A 12,359-nucleotide genomic window follows, 5' to 3' on the forward strand; every position below is an offset into this window, starting at 1 on the left:
CATAATCTAAGCAACAAGCTCATTCATCATAACTTTGCAATGTGTACAAGGAATTCATGAGGAAGGGAGAACAAAACTGTTTCACTAGCTTGGTCCCCAATGTCATGTGCTCCTTGGTGCTGCCTCTGACCTTCATGCACAGAGTGAAAGATCTGAAAAGTGGTGTGGACGTAGGTGATTTTTTTCCAGACCTGTGAAAAGGTCATCAGGGTGGCATATGATGTCAGAGGTGGTGCCAGTAGCATGGCCAGAGTCCCCTCTTATCCATCTGCTTATAATGCACACAGAGAGAAGGTCTCAGCAAAATCATAATGTATTTGGACTGTGAGTCCCTTGAGGACAGAAGTGTCCACATTTGGAGAAACTGCTGTAAGCTGCTCTGAACCCAGGGGACAGAACAGGAGATACATCTAATAAATTTTTAAAAATGTATTGCTAGATTTCAGAAATTTACACAGGACATTTTCAACAGTACCGTCCACACCAAATAACCTTTCATGGGGTTCTTTTAAAAAGAAAAGAAAGAAAGAAAGAAAGAAAGAAAGAAAGAAAGAAAGAAAGAAAGAAAGAAAGAAAGAAAGAAAGAAACTGTGTTTTGGAATTCATCAATTTCTTTCTTTTTCCTCTTTCTTTCATAGCCAGCTCTTATGCAGTAACAGCAGGTGAGCAGGCTGATTACTGAGACTGTCATGAAAAAGTACCTAACTAAGAGAGAAAGCAGCATATGTTTCTGACACAGAGTGCACTAGAAGTGTCTTTAAGCTTTGATAAACATGGGAAGAAAAATGCTTGCCTCCTGTAATTTGGCAAATAGGCAAGATGTGTGTGGCGGGGGCATGTTTCTGATGGATTGCATTAGCACATGTTCATTTAACCTTCCAGTTTTTGTCCTTTTTTGTGCACGTTTGATTGTTACTGCATAGTAATGCGCACAAGGAAGATGAAGCAGCTTGAACCACAAACAAACAAACAAACAAACAAACAAACAAACCAAAAAGCAAGCTCTGGTATTAATGAAATGTGGCAGTTGCTTCCCTGCTCAGTTGTTGAAACATCTAGATTCATAATTTGCTCCAGCGGTGGAATCTCAAAGATTCATCCCAACAATTTAAGGATTTTTTGTTGTTCTTTAGTTAAAAATAGAAAGACCGGAGAGGCAGTTGTTGAGTGGGCTTCGCTTGGTATGCAATGGCCCAGATTGTCAATGTGTATCCTAGAGGAACTTCATTATATGGCAGAGTACAATGTCCTTTGGGAACTCAGACTTTAAATTATCCAGACATGTGCATGTCTATGTGAGATATTTGGAAAGCAAGCATCAGAAAGGGGAGAGGAGGACTCTGCTAGCTACTTCTAATTAAAGGTGTATGCCACAATGCACTTGTATTTTTCTGTTTTATCAGCATTTCCCACACAAAAATCTTATGTACACAACACACTAGATGTTGCAAAGCGGTGTGTGCTGTCATTAAAGAAATTACAAAACTTACAGCTTTTTCAGATTATTTTCTCTGAAATACAATCTTACTGGGAACCTTAACAACATTGTTTTGGGGGTATTGTAACCAAGTAGAGGAATTAGGTGTTCTTTGACCTTATAACAGATGAAACCCTGGGTGTGTAAATAGTCAATGAGGAATTTAGCTCAGGATGCTAATCCTCCTTTGGTTTTCTCCTCAGCCTATCCTCAGTGTTGGAGCTCATAACAATTTGCAAAGTATTAGAGAAGTTGTAACAAAATCCCCAACACACTGGCTCCCCCTCACAACAGAATTGTATGGAGAAATGTTTTCAGTCTCTAGAAATATATAGATACCAAACTTCCTCTCACCCCAAGAGAATATAAGCAATGGAGCCTTTCCACAGCACACAAAGGCATTTCTGTGGGTGTGTTATGGATGGAGATGGTGAATTTGAACTTCTAAAGCCATCACAGTGTATAGCTCTGAAGCTGACAAATCAGTGAGTTTTAGTCTGTCCAAGCTTAATTTGCTTTACTGAAAGGACAGCAGAAATCAAAACTATCCATTTATTACCTTCAAAACCTTGGAAGTATCCACTTATTGAAACATTCATTATAAAAACTCTGTTGAGTAGAATGGTAAGTTAATGTGTGTAAATAAAAAAAATGGCATCTGCCCCATTACAGCCTTTCCCAAAGGACCCAAATAAAACTCATTCCTATGGCCAAAATCCTACTGCTTCCTGCCATAAAGTGATGTTACAGTGGCTGGTGAACAGGAAACAAACAAAAACATTACTTGAGAGTTATATAATGTTGGGATCAAAAAGACACTGGAAGAGTCAGGTTTTTCAACTATGTTGTTGCATAGTTCCTCTCACACAACAGGGCTTCCCCCCTTTCTCTCCTTACCATGCCCAGGGCCCCCCTAAATTTGCTCTGGTGGGTTGGGAAAAACCCAGAAAATGTTTAGGGGGCATGCAAGGGGAGGAGAAAGTCCTGTCGTGCAAGCAGATCTTGTTCCCCTCGAGCATACCCCATTTAGCGCTACGTTGAATTCCACCCTTTGTTTTCAAAAATACCAGATCAGCTCTTGCCAATTCAGCACAGAAGAAGTTAACCTGATCATAAGGAGGTGAATGATTAGAGATTGGAATGGCCTGGAACATCTCCCAAAAGAGCTGCTAGGCATTTGTAACTAAAGTGTACAACTAATGTACAGCTTCCCTTCTTCCTGGAGTTCTGAAGTGACAGATATCCACAAAGACAGCTGTTTTATTTATGGAGCCATAGGGCCTCAGGTGCTACCAGAAGCAAATCTTCTGTTCCGTGGGAAATGCAGAAAAGTTGACGGCATACATATTCAAACCAACTGCTTTGACATGTCTGTATTCAAGAGTACATGATGAGGTCATGGGGATTTGTCTACAAGGGACACTTTGGGGCATTTCCACTTGGATATCAGTATGAGAGTGTTGTATTGTCCATATTGGATAAAACAGCCATATGTGGTGCCCAAAAGTTCTGCAGTGCCTAACAAGTCCAGCCCCCTTTTCCTAACACTCCTACATGTTGAGGCCCCATAGCTCTGCATTAGTTCAGCTAATCACCTGGCACAGATAGCATTTCTAAGAAAGCTATGTTGGTCATTCTGACTTTCAACTTCTTACCTAGCCACCAAAATTTTGTTTCCAGGACTGCATATCTAAATTTCCCTGCCCTGTCAGTGCTAATGTGCACCATGACTGTTGACCACTGCTCGGCCTACCTTGATGGAGCATGGCATCTTGAACCTTCACATCAAGCAGGCAAGTCAGCAATGCAGTTTACACCCCCCTATCTCACATACAGCTATTTGCCACCTTGGGCTCCTTTGTGAAAAAATGGAGGAGTATAAATTAAATTAATAATGAATAGATATAAATAAATAGATTCTTCTAATGATCAAATCACTCACTTCCAGGAGCCCTTAAATCTCTACCTACCCACCCTCGGAAGCCTATTCTCAGCATGAGACTCACTGTCCCTTATAAGGGATTATTCCCCTCTTCTTTAGAGCGACACTTTCATTCTATGAGACATTAGATGAGTTGTCACCTTGGGAGCGGGGTTCCCGGAGGTGCCCTCCACAAACCTCTCTCATCTTCTCCAGATCAGCTACCTTGACTAAGAATTAGGAGTTCACTGAACTAATGCAAGACACCCACAACTTCTATCTACCATAAATAAATTTCTTGTTAGACAAACTTCAAAGAGACACCACATCTGGCTTGGATTTTTCCTGCCTCTAGTTCTCATCCTTGCCATCTGGGACATTATTTCAAGACTGAGGGCAGAGTAAAGACTCACAGCATGATTCAAAAGGACCTACTCTCATGTATAAATAAGATCAAATAGGAGGAAATGGTGTATTTTAAGATGACTTGTTGTTATGGCAGGGATGGGGAATCTGTGATCCTCCAGATGTTGCTGGACTACAACTCCCTTCTTCTCCGACCATTGGCTACACTGGCTGGGGCTGAAGGCTGTTAAAGTCCAATAACACCGGGATGGGCAACAGATTGCCAAAGCTTGATCCATGGTCTGGAACATCGGGATGTCTCTCTTCCTGAAATGGTCCCCCTATAAAATATAGGAATGCACAAATTCTTCTAGATACTGGCATAATCTCTAGCCCAGTTCAGGCATTTCCCCTCGCATGATTACAAGCTTCCAGGGATCTAAGAGCCTTAGCTGAGACTCCTGCATTGCAGGGGGTTGGAGTACATGGGCGTCGAGGTCCCTTCCAGCTCTACAATTCTATGATTCTATGAGCTTTTGTGCTTAAAGCAAACTCTCCACTGCAGGTGGTTTCCTTAAAAGTCATGGAGAGGTGTACTGATCGGGCACCAATGATGCACCTGAGAGGCATCAGGAAATGTGTTTGCATCATGCATTTGTAATTGTGTGAGTTGGATTGGCAAAATAGGGCTTTCCAGTCCCCATAATTGGGGACTTGTACAATTTAGGGACATTGAATTTTCAGGATTTGGACCAACATTTACCCTTGTCTCTAAATTACTAAAAGGGACTCAAGCCCAATAGAATTGGCTAATTGCAACACCAACAACCAGTAAACAACCACTTCACAGCCAGCATGTGTGCTTGTGAAGACCTTTCAGGGTAGGGTCCTAGTTTTTAAGTTATACTGGTTAGTATATTTACATGCCAAAAGCTAAAAGGATGGGTCAGGTAAAAATATCATAAAGCCACTTTTATAATGAATTAAGTACTTTTTAATGTGAATGGTCAAAAGAAGAGATACAGGTGGACTGTTAGTGCTAAATACATATAAAAGATGCTTGTGAAAGAATGGAATGCTAAAATGCTGTGAGATCTTTTCTTCAAATGATGGGCTTGCCAGTTCTGATGTTCTGAGCACACTCTCTTCCCAAATTTACTGCTTGCAGCAAAGATCCAGTGGCATCATCAAATCCTAACAGGGTAACCATTGGTGATGCAAATCCATAAAGGGCTGCCAGAGCCACACTCAGGGGCCAAGCAAAACAAACCAACACAGCCAACCAGATGATACTCCACAGAAGACAGCAGTAGTGAGTTGTGGGTGGTGGTGCTGGGCTGGCATAATAAAGAAACAAAAAGATTTCAGTCAGAAGCATTTTAAAATACATTTCTACACTGAAATCATGTAGCATTTTTTTCTTTTTTCTTAAAATGCTCCAGCAATGAAGTTTTTCTCAGGGTCCACACAATACCCATCCCTATCAAAATGCCATCCCATATTTCCTTCCCATTTAATCTGGGTTTACTATTTCCCAGGGATGGACAAATCTGTCAATCTCAGTGTCTCCTTTTTCTAGTTTTGAGGTCAGTTCTCCACATTTCTATGTCAGCTGGCAAATTATTTTTCTTCATTAAAAGTCCTCATTAATTTTTTTCACAATTTTAGTTCAAATTCTTCCTGCTATGCACATTTTTGTGTGCAATTTTTCCTGATATATATGTTTTTGCAACCAATTTCCCAAAATATAATGTATTTTTGAATGTCACTTTCAAAAATATGTGCATTTCTATACACACTGTCCCTAATATAACATTTGTATAGACATCATTTGGTTCAAGAACTGCACCCCCAATTCAGACAACTGCAAACTTCGAGGGATAATTGTGTTTTGGTTTGCTTATTGCTTTAGGAAGTACGAATTAGGAAGCTCTGTATTAAAATGTAAACTAAATCTAATTTCTTCCCCACCCCTGCCACTTAAACATGTTCCACTAGTTGGCATGAAAATGGCAGGTTCTCTTCTTGTGTTTCTCACTTCCTGGATTTTCTACAGAAATGGTAAATCTGGATTAAATGGGAAAAGAATGTAGGATGGCATTTTGATGATGACAATGTCACATGGACACTGCACAAAGCTTGCATCCACAAGCAGCACGAAACCTACCAGAATCTGCTGTGTGGAAATGCTCAATGTCTCCAACAGAAGCTGGTTCTACAAAAAGATAGCAACCTTCCCCTTTTACCAGTGTGGAGCCAAATCTATTACCAGTGTGGAGCCAAGTCTTGTTGCTTTTGGCACAGTCCACACAATACTATAATGTATTGTAAAATATGTCCTCTTATGCACACACTAAAATCCACTTTGATATTGGTCAATTAAAGCATCAATAAGCAAATTGCCCATCTCAACTGATGATGTCTTTGCAAGAGTTTAAGTTGCACTATTTATATAGTGGCGATGGCTAAAATGGCGGATCGGTAAAAATATCATGAAACCAATTTTATATTGAAATAAGAACTTTTTAATATAGATGGTTGAAAAAGAAGAATTACAGATCAGCACTCGTGATAAGATACAGGTAAAGGGAAGGGACACCTAATGCTGCGAGATCTTTTCTTCAAGCAATAGGCCTGCCCATTCTGACGTTCTGAGCACACTCTCGTCCCACATGTACTGCTTGTAGCAGAGACTCACTGATATCATCAAGTCCTATTAGGGTAATCATGGGTGATACAAATCCATAAAGGGCTGCCATAGCCACACTCAAGGGCCAAGCAAAAGCCACCAGCACCACCAACCAGATGATACTCCACAGAAGGCAGCAGCAGTCCATTCTACCAGCTGGCGGCTGTGGGGTGCTGACACAATAAAGAAACAAAAATATTTCAGTTTGAAGCATTTTAAAGTACATTTCTACTGTGATTTCACATAGGGGGGAAAACAAGTTTTCCAGCCAAGAATACGCAAACATACAGATGAACTGCTTTCCCAGCAGATTCAGACGATTCAAAGTTAGGATTCCTTTTGTAGTCTGCAATAATCTGATTTAAAGCGACTTCTTGATAGATCATCAGTGTTTTGCCTCCATGAATTCCAACTGCCTTGTCCCTCCCTCCATGTTTTATTTTAATTATATTTCCATCCAACATTTCTTCCTATGATTTTTCCTTCCTTCCATATTACCCTCAGAACAATCCTGTGAGAATAGTTAGGCTGAGACAAAGTGGTCATCATTGCCATGTGATCTTCATAGCTGAGTGGAAATGTGAAGCCCCAGCCTCAGCAAACCTTCTCTGATACTCTAACCACTGCATCACACAGGTATATGTGAAATATACGGGCTAGGAAGAGGACTAGCAGCATTCACTTGACATAAGTGGTAAACTGTGTTTGGGCCGAGATGTCTTCCCAACTCTTATAATGCTTCCTGGGCTGCCTCAGGTAAAGTTCAGTTCTGCATTGCCAAGGCAACCAGGGACTGCGCTTGGCTGTCGCAGTAGCTCCTTCCCATCTCTGTTTCTTGGTGGCTCCATCTTCTTCCGGATCAGGGCACCTGTCCCATTTGGCAACTCAATGGTCGAGAAAAAGTTTAAAGAGCCTCTGTAAGGCCATGCCCTGGACACATTATCTAGGAATGCCACCAAGCTGAATGTAGCTCAGGGTTGCAGAATGTCTGCTTATAAGGGTCAGTTCTGGCAGAGACTCTGACAAGCTTCAAAGTTTGGCTCGTGACAATAAAGGGGCTGTGCAATGGATTGTCTCCATAAAAAAAAGATGAGCCTAGATTGTTCATTTTCCATTTTAAGGAGGGCATAATCCAGCAACATCAGGGAAGACCCCACATTCAGATAACGATGTTCACTTGTCTACTGCTCCTTGAAGTGAACAGGGTCCTACCATGTGGGCAGGGTAAGGTGCGGAGAGGAGTCTGGCTAAGGGTGCAATATCATTACTAAGGTGGGGGGGGGATAAATTGATTATTATGCTTGAAGATGTTTCTAGGAACTGATTTCCCTCTATGTCCCCATTGTCTGGATTTGCTGGAGTGCTAAGAAGCAGTGCAGGCAACATTCTGAACAGTGAATTGTTGTCCTAGAGAAAGTATGTTTGTGCAGTTAAACAGCCCTTGTCTTTTGAGAGACAGAAATGTGTGCTTCCCCAGGTGACATGATCTCTCAAGACCTACCAGTTCAAGAATTCTAAGGTGGCCACTAGATACTTTAACCCCACCCATCCTCCACAAAAAAGAGGACACTTATTTGCATCAAAATTGCATATGGTGATATATATTTACAGATGCAAATTCTTAAATAAACCCATCCCCCACAAAAAGAGGACACTTATTTGCAGCAAAATTGCATATGGTGATATATATTTACAGATGCAAATTCTTAAATAATTGCAATCATTTAAACAGAAAAAGAGTACATCTTACCCAAGTGGGCAAGACTGTGTGTTGAATATAAGTTCAAGGTCTCTGCTGCTTTCCCTTGATATAGTTCTTTGGACATGACAGTCCTTCAGAAAGAAGTCACTAAAGGACTGGAAAGTAGGGCAGAAGGCCACTCTACAGTGTTCCTTGTGCACAGACAGAAAGGCAGGACAAAGTGCCATAACAATAAGGGTCACTCATCAAAAAGACCCTAAGAGCCAGTGTTGCTATAACCTGCCATCATTCTGCAAGGGGGACAAGAATGGCTAAACCAGCTATTTTGTTTTGTTTTTAGATATTTCATGATTGTGCAGGGAAAATGCTTGTGTTCATATTGGTTCATTAGAACAAAACAAAATAAAAGCCTAACTGTTTTAAATATATATATAAATGTTTTCATTACAGCTACACATTATTTTCTTTTAAAAAAACACTTAATAATATCACAAAAGATATTTGCTTGTGGGACATATAACAAAGAAGAACCAATCAAGCAAAGTTTTCCAAGCAGATATACCTTTTGCCATCATTCTTGACGAAACATTGACAGGATATTTATTTATTTATTTTGGACCAACCAAAAGTTACAAAATAGTTAGCTAAGGGTTGCTGAACTCTTCTTCAAGCCAGGTTTTCTTTCTTTTTTTAGGACATGGTTTACTTTCAGATATGCAGAAGATGTAATTTTAGAATTTTTAAATATAAACTTTTCTTTCCTGAGAGTAACGAAATTCTATGTATTGGATGGAATAATTGTGTGTGTCTAGGAGGGGACCCACATTACAGTTGTGTACTGAGCCCTCCGAAATGATGCTTGGATCATGGCAGTGAGGAGATTGAAAAGGAGAGTGGGGGAGACAGATGTGACCCTGAGACTCAGTCTGAATCTCTCTCTGTGGGACAACTATGGCTAGTTGCCCTTCTGCAGCATCCCCTTCTCACAGTGTCCAACCAGATGACTATGGGAAACCTGTAAGAAAGACTTGAACATAGCAGCACTCTTCCAATATCTTTCCCATGAATGAAATTCAAATATACAAGGGTAAATACCTGTATCCAACAAGAAATGCTGCTATTATGAGCAAGCTATTCTGTGCAGGATTTATTTGTTTATTAAAGCCATTTCCTTGAATTTTATCAATATTAAGCCTAAATAACCTTTTCTATCATCGAACAAAGAAAGGCACACAAAATACTGGAAGATACCAAATAGTTTTAACTAGTATTTTATCGTATTGACCATTCTTCAAGTTATGTTCCTTTTACATCTTGGACACCATGCTCAGCATACACACACATCATTTAGAATATTTTTTGCTGCTGCTCTTTTCATAGCACATTTTAATAGAATCATAGAATTGTAGATTTGGGAGCGGGACTGCGAGGGGTCACCTAGTCCAACCCTTTGCATTGCAGGAATCTTTTGCCCAACATGAAGATCGAACCGACAATCCTGAGATAAAGAGTCTCATGCTCTATTGACTATCTGAACACAGTGAGACTCATTTCTTAGTAGACATGCACAGCTTTATATAGACTACTCATTATTCCTCCCTTTGCTTAAACATATTTCAGAAATGGGATCCAGGCAATGAGAGTCAGAGCCCAATTCTATGCATGATGAAGGGAATTAAGAATGTAAGAAAAACCTCTGCTGGATCAAGCCAGGGCCCCATCCTCTCCTCACAGTGACCTTATCAGATGCCTGTGGCAAACCCACACACAAGTTCTGCCATTTCCTCTAGTAATCCAGGTAACATGCAACATGTAACTTGCCTAGAAGTACTAAGATAAGAATTTTATTTATATTCTATATACCTTGCAAATTATAGAGTCTCAAAATGTTTTGAACCCCCATGGAAGTCAGCTAAAAATGAGAAACTCATTTTCCTCTCCAGCTGCTTAGGTTTCCATCAGTGCAATCTGATATATGTCTACTCAGAAATAAACCTCACTGAGTTCAATGGGACTTACCCCAGGTACATATGGATAGAGTTGCAGTTTAAGGCACATTTGCCATATATAGCTCTCTTTGCCAGGAGGTATTAGTAGAGCTTACTCCTGAATAAACATGCATAAATTGGCACTGTAAATCCTGAAGACATGGCATTCTGATTTGTCTTTAAATTGCTTTAAATATGGTACTTACCTTCTTGCCTGAAATATATCGTTAGTTTAGCACTGATACATCGTTCTGTACATGAAATGGAATGCATGAAATGTGGAGAATCTGTACCAAAACTAAGAGCCTATACCTTGGAGCAGGTTCAGGTTCCTTAGGCAGGAGTGATTCAGCAGCAGCTGATTTTGGCTCGGTAATGTCCTCATATGGGTCCCCTTCCTCTTCTCCTTCATCATAAGCAGACATTGCTTATCAAGCACGCTCCTTTCAAATATGCTATTAGTGACACCAAATTAAAAGCAGCGTTAGTTCCAGATGAAAATAAGCTGTTGAACCTTTAAAAACATACTATTGCTATCCGTCAGAACATTCCTGCAAATGAAATTATATTGTGAGAGGGCTCATGTAGTTGTGGTTTATACAAACACAGCAACCATGTTATCTGCATCCTTTCTATCCCCTTTCCCTGCTTAGCATTGCTTCATGATAAATAGACACTATCCTTCTTGACCAAATGACCCACACTATTTCTTGATAGTTTTCTTTTTTTGGGGGGGGGGGTTAGTTAATGTGATTTATGGAGTGGAAAGAATTGACACTGCATAGTTTGATAGCCAGTGAACTCTTGTAACTGGCATTATATCTGGGCTATTGCAATGTTTTGTACAAGAGGCTGCTTTTGGTGATGGTTTGGAGATGACTGCTTACCCTGCTTGGGGGTGGGCAGGGGTGGCTGGTTGTAGCCCCCCACTGTCCCCAAGGGGTGAAAGCCAGCTAGACCTCTCACAGCCAGCAGCGTGGGCTGGCAGGATACCCACCCACCCTGGAATTTTGAACTGCTTAATCATGGGGTGGAGCCTGGCTGGCAGATGGGAGTCAGGAAGTCTTTACTCTGGTCCGCCTCGGAATAAAAGCTGGCTGCACCTGGGTCACTCCAGTTCAGGACCATGATGGTCACATGAACAATGCCACATCAAGTCTGACCCTAGGTAAGGGGGAAGCCATCCTTATGCAGGAGCAAGGCACTTGAAAAACTCCCAGATTATACTCCTAAACAATCTTTCTGGGCTGTCTTGCCAAGATGGGAATCAAGAGGCATGGAGTTAACTTTGCTTGGATCTTTTTTGAAGGGTCGGGGGACTTGACCTTTGGGATGACTTACGGTTCTATTTTGTCCCTTGACATCTTTTTGACCAGATTTCTTTTGACATCCCTGTGAAACTGCTGTAAGAAGTCATCTGGAGCCTTGGGTTAAAATGTTAGCTATGTGGATGACACATAACTCTACCTTTCATTTACATCTACCAAATCCAGGAGACTGAAAATTCTGAATGGAGGCATTTTGGGATGGATCATGAGGGCAAAGAAGTTGAAACCTGAGCCAGGTATGATGGAGGTATGTGGGTTGGCAAGCCAATTAGGCAGTGGTTTGCAATTGGTTTTAAATGATGTTTCATTTCCTATGAAAACCCAAGTTTAGTAATTTTGGGGGGTTCCCTGACCCCCACCCCCCAGCCTTTTTCATTTTTCCATTTAGGCCCTTATGGGGGGAAAGGATACACACACAAAATGGCAGAGTTGTTGTTATAGGGCTTCACAACTCTCTTCTGTTACCTCTCTGCCTTGCTAATGTTGAAATAAAATGTTGGGACTATCATGTTCCTTCAAGCTTATGGTTCCCTAAGCAACTATAACATTCATGCTTGCTGGTCTTTACAGTTTACCAGGTTAGTAAATCTCACCAGGTCACTGCTGGAAACAGGGTTACTATATCTATTATGAAGGGCACAACAGACTTGCAAACCACTTTGCCACTATTTGTTCTTATTCTTTACTCGCCCATTTAACTCAAAGTACATTTCTCACCAAATAAATAAATGGCTTACCTCGTATATATATAAATATCCCACAATTCTCTTTTAAAATGGATCATTTAGTTTTCAGGTGTTCACTGTGATCTGAAGACATCAGCAGGCTTTTGAAGAGAAGGACTTTACAAAAAAAAATCCAGGCATCCCCTCATAGAATGCTTACAGGCTGCTCAAAGCATCATTGTTT

At 40.7% G+C, this 12,359-nt stretch overlaps 1 long non-coding RNA gene across 2 annotated transcripts; it reads right to left on the reverse strand.

Moving 5' to 3' along the window:
* Positions 1-4,714: 4,714 nt before the first annotated feature.
* On the reverse strand, positions 4,715-12,343 carry LOC310846713. Of its 2 annotated transcripts, none has more exons than XR_014565501.1 (3): positions 12,188-12,343; positions 10,435-10,577; positions 4,715-5,080 (listed from the first exon to the last, which is right to left on the reverse strand). It is a non-coding gene; the product is annotated as an uncharacterized lncRNA (long non-coding RNA). The 2 variants fall into 2 exon arrangements; XR_014565502.1 differs by lacking the exon at positions 4,715-5,080 and adding an exon at positions 6,246-6,605.
* Between the last annotated feature and the right edge of the window lie 16 nt (positions 12,344-12,359).

This window comes from Podarcis gaigeae (genome assembly GCF_964106915.1).
Source record: "Podarcis gaigeae genome assembly, chromosome: 1".
In the NCBI taxonomy this organism is placed as follows: domain Eukaryota; kingdom Metazoa; phylum Chordata; class Lepidosauria; order Squamata; family Lacertidae; genus Podarcis; species Podarcis gaigeae.